At 41.7% G+C, this 21498-nt stretch overlaps 1 protein-coding gene across 3 annotated transcripts in view; it reads left to right on the top strand.

Annotated features, from left to right (window-relative positions):
- SMPX (small muscle protein X-linked) overlaps positions 1-7881 on the top strand; it is a 57783-nt gene extending 49902 nt beyond the window's left edge. For 2 of the 3 annotated variants that reach the window (XM_048862901.2, XM_048862883.2), the window contains exon 5: positions 5383-6492. The gene's annotated coding sequence lies outside the window, so the exon portion shown is untranslated. Of the gene's footprint in view, positions 1-5382; positions 6493-7373 lie in introns of those variants that run through there. The other variant, XM_048862893.2, reaches the window with a different exon arrangement.
- The last annotated feature ends 13617 nt before the right edge of the window (positions 7882-21498 follow it).

Below are 21498 nucleotides of genomic sequence, written 5' to 3'. Positions count from 1 at the left end.
TGAAGTCCATGATTCAGGAAAGCATTTAAGCACATGCTTAAGACCATCCCTAATCAGGACAGTGCTTAAGCATGCACTTAACTTTAAGCAAGTGTTTAAATCCTATTGATTTATTTTAAAATGATCAGAGTAGCATGATGAAAGGTGGGAGATGATTTGAGTGGCACAAGAGATACTGGTAGAAAGGCTACAGCAGCTGAAAAATAACCAAGGGAGTATAAGTATGAAAATTATTAATGCACCATCTAGTATCCTAGTTTTGAGTTCAAACACTCCCATTGATCTCTGTAGGAGTTTGTATTCTAAAAATAGACTGCATTTGGGACCTGAGAGACAGCAAATTGGAGCACAAAGAGAGAGTTCAGAGCAGATTGGAACCCCACAAGGAGCTAAAAGAGCGGTCAGTAAGCAAGGAAACTCATTTGGCAATAAGTAGCAATTCTAGAGAGCTGGGAGAGCATTGGAGAGTAAGGTAATTGTAACAAATATGGCAATTTCATGCAATTTCCTTGGGAGATCTTACTATATTAAATTTATGTGGGCCAGGGATTGTTTGTAATTCCATGGGGGAAGGTGACCACAGGCCTTTAGGAACTAAGAAGAGTGCTGGGTGATTAGACAAATTCACTCAGGTTGTAATGCCTCCAGAGAGCTACCACCACCTGGAAAGACTTGTATACACTGGTTCAAACTGGATTCTCCAGAGATCAACAGAGAAAGAAAGGACTTTTGGATAAACAGCCTGAGTTTAAATGGATTCAGGGCCTTCTTTCTGATCCAGCAAACTGAAGGACCTATTGTCCAAGGCAGCGGTAGGCAATCTTTGTGGAAGGTCGGAAGGGCTGACACAGACCAGAGGCTTTGTGGGAGCTGGAGTGAGCTCTGATAAGCTTATTAGCAGTTGTGTAGGTTCTCTGTAATGCTTTCACCTTAAGAATAAACATACTTGCTTAGAAAGGGCTGTGTGGTAACTTATAACTATGGGTAATTAACCTGTTCCAGAGAGAAAGCAAAGATCAGGCAGTCTGGCTCGCTAGGAACTCACAGTGTAAGTAGGGTATTGTGTACCTTGGAAAAACCCTGGTCAGGAGGGAGAGAGGTGCATGTCACTGCCCAGGAGAGGTAACGGCTGAGGAGCTGTGAGCCTAGAGTGGGAGCGTGTGCTGGACCACGGAGGGGGAATACAGGTGCAGTTGCCCTGAACTGGGACAGTAATATTATTAGTGTTTGTTAATTTATGAAGCATTGCTCATAACTATCACAGCAATTCACTAAATTAAAACAAATTAAAACATGAAGAGCTTGATTCTCCACTCCAGCTACACAGTGGGAATCCTCGACTGGGAGGCTCTGGCTGAGTTAGGCTCCCTATGTATTTCATAAGTGGTGCAAAGTGAACTTGGTGGAATAGAGCTCAAACTGGGGAATAGAGCTCAAAGAATTTAAAATGTTCAGTAAAAAAAAGAAAAGAAAAGAAAAAGAAAAACTCCTGCAAAGCATATAGATTGCTGGCATGATGCAGTAGGGGAAACAGTTTGGCCTAGTGGATGGAGCACTGGATTGGGAGTCAGGAGACCTGACTCTGCCACTGACTGGTTTTGTAGTATTGGACAAGTCGCTTCACCTATCTGTGCCTCTGTTTCCCCTCCCAAATTTTTATCTGTCTTGTCTATTTAGACTAATAAGCACTTCAGAGCAGAGACCCGCTCTCACCGTCTGCTTATAAAGTATCTAACACAATAAGGCCCCAGTTGAGACTGGGGCCATAAAGCAGTACAAAAATAATATGAATAAATTTAAAGCTTTTAACTTTGTCTGGCATATGCTATTGATTTCAATGGAAGTTGAGAGTCAAAGGACTGGATTTATAAGCAAGGGGCAGAGTTATTGTGTGGGGAAGGTCCTAAGAGCAGATGGAGGAACTGAGCAAGTGACTGAGGTGACCCAAGCAGTCAAACCACTTGGATATCAGTAGCATATTAATACTGTACATAGCAGCATGTGTTTTTACTTTACAAACTCCCATCAATATCAGCAGAGTTCAGCTTACACACACAGAAAAGTAGATCTTTGGAGGAATATAAAATGATATACATACCTGATGATTGGGTCTAAATTAGCTGCTACCACTCAAGAAAAAGACCTTGGAGTCTTTGAGCAGATGTTTTCAGAGAACTATCCACCATGTACAACGGCAGTCAAAAAGGCTAACAGAATGTAAGGACCAAATAGGAAATGAATAGACAAGAAGGCAGAAAATATCATCATGCCACTATATAAATCCATGGTATGCCCACACTTTGAGCACTGCATGCAGTTCTGGTCACCCCATCTCAAAAAAGATTATTCGAATTGGGATAAGTGCAGAGAAGGGCAACAGAAATAATTAGGGGTATGGAACAGCTTCCAAATTAAGGTGAGATTAAAAAAAGCTGTAACTGTTCACCTTTGAAAAGAGACAACTGGGGGGGTGGGATGATGGAGGTCTATAAAATCATAAATGGAATGGATAAAGTGAATAAGGAAGTATTATTTACCCCTTCCCATTCCATAATTATTAGGGGTCGCCCAATGAAATTAATAAGCAACAGGTTTAAAACAAACAAAAAGGAGTACTTCCTCACACAACGTGCAGTCAACCTGTGGAACTCATTGCCAGGGGATGTTGTGAAGGCCAAAAAGCATAACTGAGATCAAAGAAGAATGAGAAGATCATGGAGGATATCAATGGCTATTAGCCAAGATGGTCAGGGACACAACCCCATGCTCTGGGTGTCTCTAAACCTCTGATTGCCAGAAGCTGGGACTGGACAACAGGGCAAGGATCACTCAGTAAATTACCCTGTTCTGTTCATTCCCTCTAAAGCATCTGGCACTGGCCACTGTTGGAAAACAGGGCTAGATGGACCAATTGTCTGATCCAATATAGCCATTCTTATGTAATAGAGTAGAACTGAGAAAATAAGTGAGGCTCAAACTGGTGTAAGAGGGAGTTAAGGGAAGATTAGAGTGGGGAGATGGACCACAGGGGAGCTTTCTGACTTGCATTGACATCATAATGGCTCCTTTGTAGTTGTGCTGACAATGGAGATCCTCCTTTCTGGAAATACAATATTACTGAGTGAGATGTTTATTGTGTTATAGTGATGTTAAAAATCTGACTCGAGCCCATTAAACAAAGGAGCTCTAGTTAAAGCAGCTGCTCATGCTTTATATATATAAAACAATATCTTACACACTGGCATCTTTCAACTTGAAGGATCACAAAATACTTTATAAAGTAAGGGCCAAATTATGCTATAAAGTGTACAGAGCCTGGCTTGCACTGATGTCAGTAAGAGCCCTGCATGCATATGAACGAATATGTCCCCAGAAGTATTTCCATTCACCTATGAAAAGCATCCACACCTCTTCACATTCAGCAAGTCACACAGCAGGGAACTGAAACTGCAGGGAGACTATATGTGGGCAGAATGTAATTACCCAGGTTGGAAGGCATGTGTGTTTGTGTACTGGGAATCCACCAAGCAGACTTTTAAAATTTTGATGTTATTTTTGTCATTTTACGAATATAACAACTTGCAGGTGCAAGGGATTTCAGTATTCAGAGCTCTCAAACCAACAGTGTCTTTCTGGGGCTATGTAACACTTGAAAGGACAAATTCTAGGCACAGTCCGGTGTAAATCTATTGTAATTCCACCAACTTCAGTTGTGTTTCTCCACATTAACACTGGTGAAAGTGAGACCAGAATTTGAAAAGATGTCCAACGAAAGCCATCTGTCTGTGGGATGACTTGAAGGAAATTCAGGCTGAAATGAAGTGATAGGCAGTGGATAAATGTGCTAAGCCATACTGAGATGTGATCAGGCTGCTTTGGTTTCAGAGAAGCAGCCGTGTTAGTCTGTATTCGCAAAAAGAAAAGGAGTACTAGTGGCACCTTAGAGACTAACCAATTTATTTGAGCATAAGCTTTCGTGAGCTACAGCTCACTCCATCGGCAGATTATTATGAGGGATAAACAGCGTTTGAAACATTCTGGGAAAAATTCCTTACCTTGTTCTTTTCGACAACTAATTTATTTTCACCATTTCTTAATTAATTTGACTTCTTTTCCAAAAAGTACGTAACATGTCCAAGCTATCAGTATTAGTCATGCGGGATTATTTGATATAGCACTTCTAGGTCCTCTCTTATTTGTCTCTGCTGTAAACTGATCACTCCCAGTCTCTCTTCCATTCTTGTTCCGATTGATAAAGGCCCCCACATCTTAGGAAGAGCAACAAAACCAGTATTTATGTAAAATATTGTGAGCTACAAACCATGGTCATTTTTCGTGGTGTGATGACTGTTTAATTTTCTGAGAAGTTTAGTAAAAGTTTATTGAGTGCAATAGAGTTTACACCAAATACAGGTATCCTGAAAATACTTAAAATTTTACTGATTAAACAAATATCCCAAGAGATCAAATTTCCTGCATTTCAGATCTGGTATTTCCTCATTATTGATCTGATCTGTATGACTGAAATCAATGGTAACACTTCCCTTAACTTCAATGGGGACAGGATTAGACCCTCTGCAGGGTTATACCTTAACCGTAACTATTCAGGGGGAAAAACCTGAGTGCTAGCAGCAGCCGAAAAATCAAACTGTTAGGATGTGCAAAAATAGGGCAGAAAATATTTCATCATACGCTCTCACCTACAATAATGGTTCAGCGCTGTCAGTCAAAAAATATACAGCAGAAATAGAAGGGTGTGGAGAGAAGTGGCAAAAATAGAGGCGAGGAGAAACTTCCATATGAAGAGACTCGAAAAGGTTGGGGCTGTTTAGAGAGGCAATGAATAAGAGGGATATGATAATTGTGTAAAAGCTAATGAGTGGCATAGAGAAGGAAAATTAGGTCCTCCCATTTACTTTTTCTCATAGTTAAAGAGCCAGGGGACATTCACTGAAATTGAAAGGCAATACATGTTCAACCGAAGAAAGGAAATACTGGAGGGGGGGGGGTTATATTTACTCAATGCATGTTTATTATTTATCCTGTGGACCTCATAGCCACAGGATGCCATAGTGGCCAAGACCTTAGTCAGATTCATTAAAGGATAAGACAATTCGAAGAATCATGAGGACATCCACAGTTTCATTAGACAGATGTGAACTGTGGGTTGAGGAAGGTACCACATCAAAATGATGGTATTTTACACCCACTTTGTATTCCACTCTGCACAGATGTAAATGACTACACAATGTGCAAGGCAAATTGCAGATGCTAAGAATATATGTTCAGTAAGAACTTACATGAACTTTCATGATTTCTCAAAAAATATCCACAAATACAATGGTAAATGATACATTTCTTGTCTTTTTTTTTATCTTGCAGATCTGAAAAGAGAAACAGAATGAAATATAATGAGTGCAGATTATTGAAATATTTTATATATTTGTACGAAGATTATGAACTTCCTAAATACAAGATACTCCATAAAAATGTCCTCTTTGTACATTTATATCCCTTTCTTGTTGTCTATTTTGCATAATGTAAAAAGTACTGGTGACATAACGCAGCACAAAACAGAAAGTGGTGAACCTGTACATATTCAGGAATAAGTTTGATTTTATGAGCAGAGAATAATGTAACTCATAGTTTGAGTAAAAAAAAAAAAACCAAATAAACCATTTTTCCAGGGAGAAAGATCTTCTTACTAGTTGAATTTTTTCTCTTGCTGTTGAAAATAGAAGCTATTGACATAACAGTTTCATGGATAAAATGTTTTAATGAAAGCGCAGATTGCAGACTTTGTGAAAGATAATCTATTCCATGCTTTACTTTTACATATTAATTATTGGTTAACGGGTGGGTTTGAAATTCTGTAAAATAGAGAGTTAAAGTACGGTGAAAATCTTCACGTATGCTCTTTGAAGATGAGTTCATCCTAAATTCCTCCTTTGCTATAGAGCCACAGTATTTTCTTTTGCCTAAAAATGTAAAATGCACTGTTGGTCAGATATTTATGCATTGCTTTTACCTTGTACAGAACTTGGTGACAGAAATGCGCGGTAGAAAGATCCTTAAATAGACCCTGATTCAGGAAAGCACCTCTGTTCAGGAAAGTTCTTAAGCACATGCTTAAAATTAAGCACACACTTAAGTGCTTTCCTGGAATAGTGGGTCTTAAAACTCAATCCTGCAACCTTTAATGAAGCAAATAGTCCCACCAATCTTGATGCGACGACTCACCTGAACAAAAGATAAAGAATCAGGCCCTTAAAAGGTGATATAAAATACTGTCTCCTATATATTTTTCCACTGTATTAATATTGCACAGAAATTGAGTATGATCAAACAGAACTTTAAATATTATGATAAAATGTGAAACCCACATGCTTGTTTTATATGGAATGTACATAATGAAGATTGTTTAAGGAATATTCTATTTTTGGAAATGAAATTTTATTGTTGGAGAAATTCAATACATTGTATTTCCTTGGTCTCGTGTCATTTACTCACTGTGGAGGGACTGTTCTGGTAATGGTATTCATGAGTTTTCTACCAGTGACTGTACTTGTTCTACATGCAATGAAATCTGCCTGGAATGCTTGTAATTTATTCTATTCAAATAAGGATGATTATTCTGGTTAGAAAACAGGTTTACAACGGAATGTTACTAACAATGACATGTTTAATGCACGCAGCAGTTTCTCATTTGCTCCATGACAGGATACCGAAGTCAGCCACTAGCATCCTTACATTTTAAGTCATGACAGATAATATTTGCATGACTCTATACAGGATTCTCAGTCACTTCAACTCAGGAAAAAAGTACATGCTTGTATTTTTGCTTTAAATATGCAATATCAGTGTAGTTTACTAGTTTGCTTTACCCTGTACATGTGTAGCTAATTCCCCTTTATGCACTGAGCAGCCCTAAAGCAAGAGTGTCTACGGTGAAATTAGAGGAAGTGTCAAGATCCAGAATGCAGCAGGCGCATCTTTCATTGACACATTGACAAGATTAGCATGCCTATTTGATCAAGAAAGAACAATTTCCCATCTGCTGCATTATCACTCACTGCAATGCAAAACATTCTCTGGAAAAATGTCATCCTTTGCATTTTTACACAGTCTCCAACTGCTCACAAAATTCTCAAGTTGGAGATGTTTACTTTGTTCTATTTCCCAGGAATCTCAAGGCATGGAATTTTAAACAGACCACAAACATTCATAGCTGAATAAGATACAGATATGCATATTTCCCACTATTTTGTGATCTTTTCCTCTCTATAATTAATGAACAAATTCAATATTCTTTGCTAAAGTCCCAGGTTATCTCATCAACGCTCATGTTCTATTACTTAATATCTAACTTTCAGAAAGAAGAGGCTACAACAAGATGGAAATGGGCCTTTGAAAGAAAGGAAAGGTGGATTGAAAGTAAATGAACAGAATGCACAGATCCTGGAATCAGAGATATGGTATCAATTTTCTATTTTGAGCTACACCAGTTTCTATCACTACTGTAGTGATATGCATTCTTTTACTGGAGCTGGTAAGAATTACTTGTAAGTGTTTTAATGTGCACAGCAAATGTAGGTCATGCCAGAATGAAGGTTGCCTGTGCAATCTTAATTCCGGCCGCCTGTGTACATGCATTATGCTACAGTCTTTAATTACTCAATCACATACCATTTTTTTCCAGAGGACTCTGGCCTCAATTAAGTGATCAATAGCCATCCTGTGCACTAAATAATTAAATATTTTGTTTTCTTCTTGTTGCGCTGAAGACAGAATTATAATTTCCTCATGGGCTTTTCTGTGGAGCTCCTCATTATAGTATCTGACCACAGCATCACCAACAAAAATAAATGTATTTTCACAACACCCATGTGAGGTAAGTGGCTATTAGCCCCATTTAACAGGTGGGAACTGAGACACAGAGAAGTTAAAGTCAAAAGTATCCACTTTGCCCAATTTGATGCCCAATTTGAAATGCTGAAGACCTGATTCTTTACTTAGCATTACAGTGTGTTCAAACCACAGCTCCCAGCTGTAGCTGTGAGAGTTCAGCACTTCTGCAAGTCAGACCAAGAGTCTCAAGCCAGGCATCCAGAAAAGGAGCATCACATCAGAGCTCTGTGGCAGAGGCAGAGATAGACTCCAGTTCTCCAGGGCAGTATTCAACTTCCTTAACCATGAGCCCCATCCTTTCTCTTCCTGCAATCCCCTGCCTCATTCACTGCAAACCTTGCAGTTTCTGCAACAAATGAAGCAAAGATCCTTCAGTGAACAGCCTATTTTACTATATAACTCTGATTCATCCCCAGAGCAGGGCCATCCTGTGTACTGAATGAGACAGAGGTCTCATGTGGTCACGTACTCACCTCCTTCCCCTACCCCTCTGGTCTCCTTGCCCAGCTAGTCCCAGTTTCCCACCTGGCTCCTCAGCCAGCCTCAGTCTCACCCATAGCTACTGGCTTGCAGTCTCCCTTTACTATTGCTGCCCCAGTTCCCAGTACCAGTCTCCCTCTAGTTCTCAGTCTGCCTTTCCCCCAATTCCCAGTGCCATTCTCCCTCTGCCAGCCTCCAGTCCCAGTCTCACCCTCAGGCTCCTTGTCCCAATCTACCCTCTGCACAAATCTGGCTTTTATCCCTTCTGCATGTTAGACAGCTTCCTTCTCCACACTGCCTGAACCCAGAAGGAGGGGCACTGAGATCACAGGAGAGACTGCTCTCAGTTCAGGTTGCCAGGCCCAGACTCGGGATAGCCCACAATGGCCCAGCGCTGCAATTGCTGGGAAAGCCCTTGTCAGCCTGGACAACGTGGACAGTTTTGGGGAGTAATTTAGCAGCTATAAACTGAGAAGTCTCTATTGGGCACATGAAAACTGTGGTGTTTCAAAGACTTATAATTCAGTTATATTTGGGTGGATTTCCACAGGGCTGCATGACGGGGGTACAAGCCCCACACTGGTGAGGTAAGGGCCAAAGAGCAGCTCTGGGCTCAGAAAGCTCTGCTCCGTCTCTCCTGCTGAGCATGCTCACAGTGGAGGCTGAGGTCAAAAGGGAGCAGCTCATCTCAGTCTGGGTGGACAGAGCAGGAGAGCAGTTGTGTGTTGAAGCCTCCTGCTGAGAAGCTACTGAGGCCGGAGGCGGCTGGGACCAGGCCCCACTGCTGGGCCACTGCAGGCCCTCCAACCATGGAGGTGGATGACGACAAGCTGCAACTGAGAGAGGAAGACTCTCTGGAGTGCTACCAGAGAAGACTCCAGCGGGGACTCAGAACCAAACAAGCAGCACCAACAGAGAAACAGAACCTGGGGTAGGAAGTGGCCCATGGAGCAAGCCTAGGGGTACCCGCCCTCCCAGGCCACAGAGTGTGAACTACTATTTACTGGCCCCTGGGTTGGCACCTGGTGAGCAAGGAAGGCCCAGGTTCCCCCGCCCCTGACCACAGACATTCACCCCTGGGCGAGATAGCCATGGACAGTCACTGCTGGGCTACTCGGCCACTGACCCCCCCATCACTAGGTGACATGGCACAGAATATAACCAGTAGACCGTACTGCTGGGCTTGAGCCCCAACCCTTCTCCATCCCCTCACCAACAGACCAGTGAAAGGCACATCCCTGACGCAAAAGCCATTTCCCTATCAAATTTCAAGTCCCTGTTCGAAAGCACGGGGATGCTAGAACTTTTCAAAGAAAAGATCACCAGAATTTCAGAACATGTGAAAAACAACATGTTATTCCATAGCCTCATTTTCAGATATGGCTAAACGATTTTGGCTGAAATTTTCCAAAAACTTTGCTCTGAATTTTACAAAAACACCAGATACCCAGCCTGGAAAACTTAAGCCCAAATGCTTTTATTTTGACAAAGTTATCAGCAGAGCCCTATGACTTTTTACATTTTATTTTAATTTTTGGTTTATTTCATTTTATCATCCCTGGGGGAGGGGAGGGCATGTTTGGTTTCCAGGGGGATGAAATGAAATTCCTGAAAAATTCCCGGTGAGGAGGGGAAACTTGAGATGGGGTTTGGAGAGTGAGCCCACCCTCCCCTCACCCTGGGCAGTGGCATCTCCTGTGTCCCACGGCTTTAGGCCTGGCTCTCCACTCTGGGCATTGCGACCTGGGACACAGGATCATAGCACCTCACAGCTGTGGTGCTCTGTCATGATGAGGGAGGAATGGCTGGGCCAAAGCTGGACAATGCTGTGTCCCCTTTCGACAAGTCTGTTTTTGTTTTTTATTTTATTCTGCATTTGCCAAAATCACGGCGCTCTAGTTATATGCAACTGAAAACAGGGTCAACCTTAATAGGCGGTACAGCCAGCCCCACCAATAACTGTGCCACCTGTATTTGGTTATCTGACAACGTGTGTGGGGGGGTGTCCCATAGTCATGGGCTGTTACATATTCACTCCTTATTAAATTGGTACTCTCTGAATGTTCACAGACAGTGAAGCTAGAGGCATTTCAAAAGCATGGCTAGCACAATAAGGAGCTAATATTAGTGAACCACAATGGGAGGAAAAATAAAACACTTTAAATGTACAGCTTGCCTAATGAGGAACCTACTAAATAAAGTAGAATAGCTTTCATCACTGTTATCCTACACTGTGTTCTCAGAATGAACACGAAGTAACTGAGACTGACAGAGACGGTATTGCATTGTCATCACGAAACTCTGTATAGGTCATAGAATAATAGAAATGTGGGGCTGGACGAGACCTCAAGCAGTCATCTAGTCAAGCCCCTGCACTGCGGCAGGACCAAGTAAACCTAGACCATCCCTGACAGGTATTTGTCTTGCTGTTCTTATAAACCTCCAATGATGGGGATTCTACCACCTCCCTTGGTAACCTGTTCTCTTCCTTACCTATCCTATGGTTAGACATTTTTACTAATATCTAACCTAAGCCCTGGTCTACACTGGGGGGGGGGGGGATCGATCTAAGTTACACAACTTCAGCTATGTGAATAATGTAGCTGAAGTTGATATACTTAGATTGACATATCGTGGTGTCTTCACCGCGGTGAGTCGACTGCTGCTGCTCCCCCATCGACTCCGCCTGCGCCTCTCATGGTGCTGGAGTACAGGAGCTGACGGGAGAGTGCTCAGGGGTCGATTTATTGCGTCTAGACTAACTAGATGCGATAAATCGATCCCTGCTGGATTGATCACTGCCTGCTGATCTGGCAGGTAGTGAAGACAAACCTTAAGTCTCCCTTGCTGAAAACTCAAATAGAATAATGAAAGCCAGAGGAAGAATTTTCTGGGTTAACTTTCTACCCAATATTAGGCACCATAATTTCTTGCCAATGGCAAAAAAGGATCTAGCCTGGTTGTGTTTTACAGAGAAGTTACTGGGGCTACATGGCGGAGGAAAGTTCCCCCAGGAAATTAATGGTAGTCATTATTCTATACCTGCAGCAAGGGATTCAGTTAATGAAACACCAAGATCATAATGCTTCCTGGAGGAGGCTTTTTGTCCTCGGCCATTGAACAAAATATATTGTCAAGATTATTCACATGATCGGCATACAAACACAAACACACATAGCTTGTGGAGTCTAGAGATAGAAAGATCATTTCGTTTACATGACAAATTTAAATGCATGGAGGAACCCCTTCCAGGGTAACAAAGTCCAGCAAATGGTTGGCCTTCTCTGGGGTCTTCAGCCCCATCTCTGGGCCCATTTAAATTCTAGCTACTTTCTTGGGCTTTTATTATTGAGTCCTATCCCCTTTTGGGGGTTTATGTCACTTAGGCCACTTAGACCTGGGCCCACCCACTACTCCAGGTCCCAACCCAGGGACCCTATAAACAGCAGCCACATTCTGCCTCCCTTTAATAGTTGCTGTACTGCCTTCCCTGGGCTGTTTCCTACTGTCTCCCTTATGTGATGTCAGTAAATTATTTCTGGGAATATGCAAGAAGAATCCCATTTTGGAAACTTTGTGTAGTGAGACAAAATACAGAATTGACAAATTGTTGGGAAAACATCTCTGTATTAGAGGAGGTTGCCTTGGGGAAAAAGTTTTATTTTTCTTGTGAAGATTTTAGGGCCAAAAATGTTGAAATAATTTTGTGTTTTGGACTTAAATCCCCTGTTTTCTAGGGCATGTACATTTCAACTAAGAGTAAGTTTTAGCTTTATGAATGAAGCATTTTTAATCATTCACTTGGCAAAAAAATCTATTTCAGTCCATGAGCTCTAACAATTGTCTAGTACCATTCATGTGTGGATAAGTTACAAGGGAAAATCAGTAATGTTAAATGGGAGGATATCACCTTTGCATGTCCAGGCATATACTGAAGCATTCTCTTTTGGTCTACATCATGTGACTGGGTTAAACAGATCTTAGGAGACAAATAAGGAAGAGCTAGAGATAAGAGCAATAAACCATGATAAAAGTCTGTTTCCTATATGTTTAGAAGGAGTCAAAAACCATTTACAAAGTAAGCAGAGCTGCTCAAATGTTCTGGTGGACATTGCCTGAGACAACCTAAGGCAGACTTGTGACTAATTGCAAGTCACATAATCAAGTAGTGAAATATTAAAGAGCTCTAAGTGAAAATATTCTGGCCCTGGTAAGAACAATGTAGTTCACATTGACGGGCTGTCGGTAAATCACATTCGGTAGGCTGCCTCTACTGTGGGTTTGTCAGGATGGTATATTTTGAACCCTAAGACAATATGTTGCTGTATTTTAGTAAATTGCAATATTGGAATTTGAAGTTATTATTTAATTTTTAAAAGTAACAAGATTTTTTAAAAAGCATGATTTAAAGCAATCATTTCACTTTTTTAACAATGTTGAACATATCTATATTTATATAACTTCAGGTCTTAGTTGTGATCAAACTAAAACACAGTATGAGTACTTGGGTTTGAACGGGCTTGGTTTCATATTAATATTCTAGTGAGTAAACAGAAAAATTAACAAAGAAGAGAAAAGTGGATGATACTGTCTTTGTTGTACACAAGAGTAGTTTGTGCAAAAAAAAAAAAATTCTGTAGCTCTCAGTAATCACTAAGTAACCGACCTCAAGCTACGTTCAGCCAGTGAAGTGTATTCTCTTAATACTGGTTTTCTAAAGGTGGCATATATATTCACCGTATTGCCCATATGATTGGAATGAGGCTGAACTTTCCTTCTCCACCTTGCTCATTTAATGTAATTTATTTCATAACAAAGTTGGTCTAATTAGATGCTGAACTCTTAGCAAAAATTTACTTCAGCTACAATAAAAGCATCTCTGGATAGTTTACAGTTCTCCTCTCTGGCTCCTGGCATAGCTGAAATGAGTCTGGAGCCTCCACTTTTTAGCTGATGGGAAATTAAAATAACCTCCAACCTGAACAGAAATTTAACCACCACCTAGCAGAATGTGCGTGTTACAGAAAAACATTGCTGCAATAATAGAGTATCGCTTAGTACGTCACATGCTGGCTACTTTTAGAATTTGGGAGGTGAGGGGAAAATTAGAGAGGTCCAGCTTAATGGAGAGCACACAATATCTCCAGGCTCAAAAGAAGAACAAATCTCCAATGCCTCAGTTGGAGTGTTACCTTAGGAAAGACACCTTACATCTCTCTGGCTACAGCTACACTTGGAACCAGGGGCATGATTCCCAGCTCTCCCAGACGCACTCACCGTAGCTCTCAATGAGCTCTTGTGTTAAAAATAGTAGTGAGACCACAGTAGCCTGGGCAACAGCGAGAGGCTGCAACCACTAGGCACCCCGAGTGCAAACCCTCCTGGAGCACATGAGTAAGTATTCAGGACGTGCAGCTTGTGCCACTGCAGCTACGTGGCTACTTTTAGCGTGCTAGCTCAATGAGAGCCAGAGTGAGTATGTCTGAGAGCTGGGACTCACCCAGTGCCGATGTAGTCTCTGCGACAGTGAAGGGTCATCAAAGCGAATGCACAGTTTGTAAAGAGCGTTCAGCTTTGACAGCGTTCTTAGCACTTCTTGCCCACCTGCTCTGTGCACAGCCATGCCCTCATCCTCTTTTTTTAATGCTGAAGGTTAACTAGGATAAATTAAAGCTTCCAAGTCCATTTTCTGCAGCTCATTTAGATCCAATAGATAATCTCACTTCAGGTCACCTAACTCTTCTAAATGTCACATACGCATGTGACCTGGAAGCATATGCAGGCTGTCTGCGTGCCTGAATACCAGTGAGTCAGTCTCTACAATGTGTGGGTGAAACGGCATCTTTATTCCCTTCTTTGACGAAGGCGGCTCTCCATGCTGATATTTACAGCGGAGCAGTTGAACAGGACAGACTGAGTGGGAGAGCCTTGGATAAATCAGGAGCCTGACCCTGGGAAAGAGCATCCGTATCACATGGCTGAGGGAATCAGATTCAGTGTCAAATTCATATAATTATTGTGATACAAATGTGAATTCTCCACTGAAATGCTCCCACTTGGCAAGACTGTGATGTATGCGTCTGAACAAGGCAAATCCCTGTGTTCCCCACACCATTTGGCAGGTGAGTCAAATGAAGTACACACGTGCTGCAGCCACATAAATGGTCTAAAATGACAGGCCAGCTCCTCAGCTGGTGTACGTTGGCCTAGTTCCTTTCAGGACACTGGAGCTATGTAGACTGTAGACTTTAAAATATTCTGAGTGAGAAATGTTCAGAACAGTTTGTACTGAAAATCATATCAATATAACAGAAAAGGGGGCATTAAAGAAGAATCAGCCTTATTCACTGTCTCTATGTCATAGATACCAGTGGCTTAATGGTGCTCATGGTCTAGTGGTTAGAGCAGCTACTTAATATAATAATAAAGAATTTGCACTTGTAGGGCTTGATCCGGCAAAGTGCCCAGAACCTCCTGCAGGAGCTGAGTGCCCTTGTTCCCACTGCCCCTGTTTTTCTGAGATTTCAATGGGATTTTGGAAAACTCCATCCCCTCAGGAGTTACTCGGTACCTACCGGATTAAGCCCTCATCTGAAGATCTCAAAGGACGTTTACAGTAATTCAGTGCTTGTTTTTCTGAGGCAGGTTGGTGATTTTATGTTTATTTTACAAAGGGAAAAACCAGAGAAGGTAAGTAACTTGTCCAAAATAACCCAATAAGTCAGTGGCAGTGCTAGGAAGCTGTGGCCAGAATCCAGCCCCTTTGCATCACTCAAGCTGTGCCAAAGCATACATCTACACTTCCAGCTGGAGGGGCAATTTCCTACCCTCCTTCTGTTTGAACAAGTGTACTAAAAATAGAAATGTAGCTGCAGCGGTCTGAGGGGCAGCAGAGGGTAGCTGCCCCAAATACGATCCCATCCAAGTCACTAGGTCCGTATTCAGGGTGGCTAGCTCCTCCCACCACCACTTGCTCTGCAGGGGCTATACTCTATATTTTTAGTGTGCTAGTTGGTTCAGAGCTAGCAAGGGTCTGGAAATTACAATTCCAGCCTGAAATATAGACATAGCCAAAGGGATGGTACCGGGGGACGAGAATCTGACCTTTTAACTCCTGCTTCTTCACTGGATCACCTGGAATTTTCCATTGTCTCTCACTAGCGTAGAAGAGAAATGAAATCAATTGGCCTTTAAGAATGCAAGCTACTAACATCAAGAACAGGAATGTTTATATTCTTAAGCTTTCAACGAAGAGAACAAAAAACCACTTAACCTATTTTCCTTTTATGTGCAGGCAGCAAAAAATATTCTAACCTCAGCACTGTTGAAATATATTTTTATACTGTAGCCATGAATTCTTAAACATGCATTCTTATATATTGATCTCAGCAAAAATGCCGAAGCTGGGATATCCCCAGGGAGTAGCTCTTTAAACAGCAATGATGTTAGGCAATGAATTTTCAATCACTCTTCCTGTGAACAGAGGCAATAGACAGACATTCATCCCTTTGTTCTGTACTTTTTCAAATTACTGATATGCTGGGCAAATTTTCAAAACAGGGCAACTGTAGTGTCTCAAAAGTGCCAAATCTCAGTATGGAAACTAGGTTTGTCCTATTTAAGACCCTCAATTCAGGAAAGTCTCTCTCTTCAGGAAAGCATTAAGCACATCAGAAGGACTTAAGCACATGCTAATGTTAAGCATGTGTTTGAGAGCTTTCCTGATTTGGGGCCTATACTAACATTGTAACTTTATGCACAAATTCACAGACAGCATTTCAGGCAAAAGATATATTAGAAGGGGAGCGTCAAAAAGGAAGAGGAAAAAAATCAAAGGAAAATATGAATATGAAAAAACTAAATATGAGTCCCACCATTTCCACAGATTATATTTTAGGAAGAAAGGCTTTAAAAGAGCTTATTTTCTCTGAGATAAATTTACCCTAGTGCAGAGGTTTCATACAAGGCCCCATGTCCCACTTAAGCCTTTAGAGCCAATGACAAAAAAAATCAGTATTGGAAGAATAGCAGCTGGCTCAAGCTGAACCCAGGCAAGACTGAAATTATGCTTGTCAGAAAGGGGAAATGCTTCAAAGAACTGGCCAAGACATTGTGTTCACCTTCCGCGGAAGCCCCCAATTTGGCAAAGTGGTATGAAGCCTCAGACTCCTGTTTGACTGCTAGACTTGGATGACCAGATAGCATCGAGCACCAACAAGTTTGGTAGCTATTGGATGTCTAACATAGTGAATATCAGTGAAAATCACGTAGGATCTGAGGCTAAAATAGGGAATGAACAAGTTAAAAATTACTTAGACAAGTTAGATGTCTTCAAGTTGCCAGGGCCTGATAAAATACATCCTAGAATACTCAAGGAGCTGACTGAGGAGATAGCTGAGCCATTAGTGATGATTTTTGGAAAGTCATGGGAGATGGGAGAGATTCCAGAGGACTGGAAGAGGGCAAACTTAGAATAAGGAGAATAAGGACAACCCGAAGAATTACAGACCAGTCAGCTTAACTTCAGTTTCCAGAAAGATAATGGAGCAAATAATAAATTAATTTGCAGACACCTACGAGATAATAAGGTGATAAGTAACCGTCAGCATAGATTTGTCAAGCTTTCTTTGACAGAGTAACAAGCCTTGTGGATAAGGGGGAAGCAAAATATGTGGTATATCTTGATGCTAGTAAGGCTTTTGATACTGTCTTGCATGATCTTCTCATTAACAAACGAGGGAAATGCAGCCTTGATGCAGCTATTATAAGGTGGGTGTATAAATGATTGGAAAACCATTCCCAGAAAGTAGTTATAAGTGGTTCACAGTCATGCTGGAAGGGCATAACGAGTGGGGTCCCGCAGGGATCTGGCCTGGGTCCAGTTCTGTTCAATATTTTCATCAATAATTTAGATAATGGCATAGAAAGTACGCTTATAAAGTTTGCTGGCAATACCAAGCTCGGAGGTTGCAAGTGCTTTGGAAGATACTATTACAATTCACAATGATCTGGACAAACTGGAAAAATGGTCTGAAGTAAATAGGATGAAATTCAGTAAGGACAAATGCAAAGTACTCTCCACTTAAGAAAGAACAATCAATTGTACACATACAAAAGGGGAAATGACTGCCTAGGAAAGAGTACTGCAGAAAGGGATCTGGGGGTCAGAGTGGATCACAACCTAAATATGAGTCAACAGTGTAACACTGTTGCAAAAAAAGCAAACATAATTCTGGGATGTATTAGCAGGAGTGTTGTAAGCAAGATACAAGAAGTAATTCTTCTGCTCTACTCCATGCTGATTAGACCTCAGCTGGAGTTTTGTGTCCAGTTCTGGGTGGCACATTTCAGGAAAGATGTGGACAAATTGGAGAAAGTCCAGAGAAGAGTAACAAAAGAGATTAAAGGTCTAGAAAACATGACCTATGAGGGAAGACTGAAAAAATTGGGTTTGTTTAGTCTGGAGAAGAGAAGACTCAGAGGGGACACGATAACAGTTTTCAAGCACACAAAAGGTTGTTACAAGGAGGAGGGAGAAAAATTGTTCTCATTAACTTCTGAGGATAGGATAAGAAGCAATGGGCTTAAATTGCAGCAAGAGCAGTTTAGGTTAGACATTAGGAAAAACTTCCTAACTGTCAGAGTGATTAAGCACTGGAATAAATGGCCTAGAGAGGTTGTGGAATCTCCATCATTGAGGATTTTTAAGAGCAGGTTAGACGAACACCTGTCAGGGATGATCTAGATAATACTTAGTCCTGCCATGAATGCAGGGGACTGGACTAGATGACCTCTCAGGGTTCCTTGAAGTCCTACAATTCTATGATTCTATCATCACTGTCTGACCAGCTTTAGGAAATGCAGCAAAACTTTCCTCGTTGAAAAAGCCTTTCCATAATAAGAATGACACTCATTATACTGCCACCCCTTTCTACCTGTAAACCTCGAGCAAACAAAAAAAGGAGGAAATTAATTTTTTTTTAAAAAAACAACCTAAACCAATACCTCTATTCCATGCATATGTTTGACCGTGAAAAGGGAGGAGTACCAGGGACTCTGTGAAGTACACTAAGGACTTCACTGTAGCTATTGATTTCATGTGGAAGGAGCTCAGATACTGCAGTGATGCGTGGCAGTATAAAACCTCAAGAAAGATGGCAAGATGAACCTATTCCTAGACAGAAAAGGAGGGTTGGGGGAGAAGTTGGGGAGCTTTCCCGATGGGAGGGAGGAAAAGATTGAAAGGAAGTCACATCAGATGACTCCAAATTCCAAGAGCTCCAAATTCCAAATGCCAGTCCAGGTGCCGCAGCCCGTCTACCATTCCATGCTGCTCACTTCCCCAGAAAGGCGCCCCGACCTCCATCTACTCAAGTTGCTCTATACAGTTCTAAAAGATACTAGAACAGATCCTCAGTGAGCATAAATCAATGTAGCGCCAATGAAATCAACAGACTGAGGTTATGCCCCAATATCAGGAAAATCTGAGCATGCAGGTATTTCCTGGATGATGTGGGAAAAGAACTAACTCAAATTAAGAGCTATGTCATTCCCCTGAAAATGCATAATATAACCCCCTGAAAGATGTATCAAATGTTGAACAGATATTACACCTTATCTTAGTCAACGGCAGACTGACACATTTTGGGAGGATAGGCAGATGAGTGGCATAAATATTTCATTTCTGTCTGTACCTTTCCATTGCCAACTTCGCAACCCTTGCCACTACCCATTAATATAAGGTTCAGGTCCAGGATACAAGATCTATTTAAATCCTTCAACTACTACTTTTCAAATATTGCTATTTGGTAGAAGAGTGGAGCAGAGGGAAGCCACAGAAATGGTCATTTCAAGCCACCTGCTGGATCTAGGGCCCTGCGTGGATACAAATTTTGTATCCGCATCCGATCCGAAAACATGGTCTGGAGATTTGCACGGCTGTAGCTGGATCTTAATGTTTCCTTTTTTGCTTACAAGAAGATGTAATTGTTAGGGGGCTTATTCCTTCACCCACTTACTTCCCTGGTCCTTCTCGCATGAACAGAGAGCAACAATACCCGAAGTCCAAAGGTGCAAACAATTCAATGTTTATTGGGGTGAACTTCCAGCAAGCATGATTCCAGTTTCCTTCCTTAGTATCCTCCTTCCCAGTTCTGACACCACAGAGCCTTACACCTGTGTCCCTGTTCCCATTCCTGCCCTTAGCCAAACATGATTCCAATTTCCTTACTCCCATTCCCTGTTCCCATTTCCCCCTTTAGCAAAACATGATTCCAATTTCCTTACTCCCATTCCCTGTTCCCATTTCCCCCTTTAGCAAAACATGATTCCAATTTTCTTACCCCCATTCCCTGCTCCCATTTCCCACCCCCTCCCACCCATCACCCACTTCCTCATTGACTACAGATTATATAGTAAAACTTGAGTTCTGCTTAGCTATACCTTAACCAATCATTTTCCTGAAATTTAACTAACCAATCCTAACATATTGTAACATGATTATCTAACCAATTATATCCCACTACCTTAATTAGTTTACACCCAGCAAAATTAATTATACAGCAGACAGGAACAATCACAGAACCAGACAGAGATTATACAGACAAACAATAGCAAAGTGGGAACTATAATGACAAGACAATACAGAAGTGAGGATTTCACATCTCAGCTATTGATAAGTGAGTTCTTGACAGACAGGATGCTATCAAACTCAGTTTCCTTTTACATTTTCTAGGCACTTCCCTTTCTCTGGAGGTGATAGGAATACAATCCTGTCCTGATAGTGCCTGAAAGCCCAATAGCACCTTATTTCAATGTGACTAGTTTGGAATGTGAGGATGTGACTGTTCGCTTCCTAGCTTATGGCTGCCTCTGCTGCTTAGCCAAAGGCCTTAGCCTAAGAACAGGGCCTCAGACTGTCACAGTAAGAGAAGGCCCTTACACCAGCAGACAGTGATTTTGATTCTTTCTTTTATACCTCTAGAACTAGCCAAGTGATAAGAATACACCTAAATTCTTAAAGTACAGGCCTTTGCAGACAGGCCTGAATATCTTTATCCTAACACTCCACCCCCTTTTTTTTTTCTTTTCTTTTGGGATCCTCCTGCCCAGGTATCCCTGGAAAAGCATAGGACATATGGCGACACATTTCCTGATAGGGCCAGGCATCAAGGTGGAAGGTGTCGATATTCCATTCATTCCACTGCCCCTTGTGTAGTATAGTGCCCTGCACCTTCTCTCATACGGGCATACCACACCTATTCCAATTAGTGTTCCAGACTTCCCATTAGAGTGGGCCTGAGAAGGTTAGGTCCAGGTTGTTTAGTACACTGCAGGGTTTGGAGGGCTTATTACATTACTTATAGGTTATCTCCCTATGCAACGTAACACAAGTATAGTTAACAATTCAAAATCCAGAGCAACACTGAGACCTGACCACTGCAGTATGGTCCAACATCCGAGACACCCCCAGAACACTGCCTCTCCTCCTTCGATGGGGTCACGATCTTGTGAGTCCAGTTGCTGGTAGTTGCAACAAGCTACCCCTGCAGGTTTTGCTTGCTTTTGTCCATATCATAAGTCCATTGAATGTTCATAGAGAAATGGGATATTGTCCAAACCAGCTTGACCACTTGGTATGGAATCAGGCAGTAAGCCCTGGTTTGATTATTCACAGCAATAAGATTCACAGATCTATTTGTGCACCAAAGTCCAGATAGCAGCATGTAGATGTGTGTAGTTTAATTATAGGCTGGTGTAATTGTGCCCCCAGTAATACGTACATTCCCAGCAAAACACCTTATACACAGTATACCCAATTGTCCACCCCTTGCATAGGCCATTAATCCTCCTCCTCTATAGTCATAGGGGAGGGGCACATCCAAACATCTTCTATTGATTTACACTATTTTACATACCCCTCCATTGATTCCCAGTGAGCTCCTCCCCTTTTCATTATTTCCATAGGGCTTGTGGGGGCCACCTTAGTTGCCATTCCATTTCCAGGTACCACGGTAGCTATTACACAGATGCTGGCCTCCTAGTTGAGCATTTTGCATTCCCATACACATCTTTCCCCCCAAGGTCAGCCTTTTGAAGCCATCCCCCACC

The sequence above is a fragment of the Caretta caretta genome, chromosome 1, assembly GCF_965140235.1.
Source record: "Caretta caretta isolate rCarCar2 chromosome 1, rCarCar1.hap1, whole genome shotgun sequence".
In the NCBI taxonomy this organism is placed as follows: domain Eukaryota; kingdom Metazoa; phylum Chordata; order Testudines; family Cheloniidae; genus Caretta; species Caretta caretta.
Note: the sequence above shows the minus strand (reverse complement) of the source record. Positions and strands in the feature narration are given on the sequence as shown.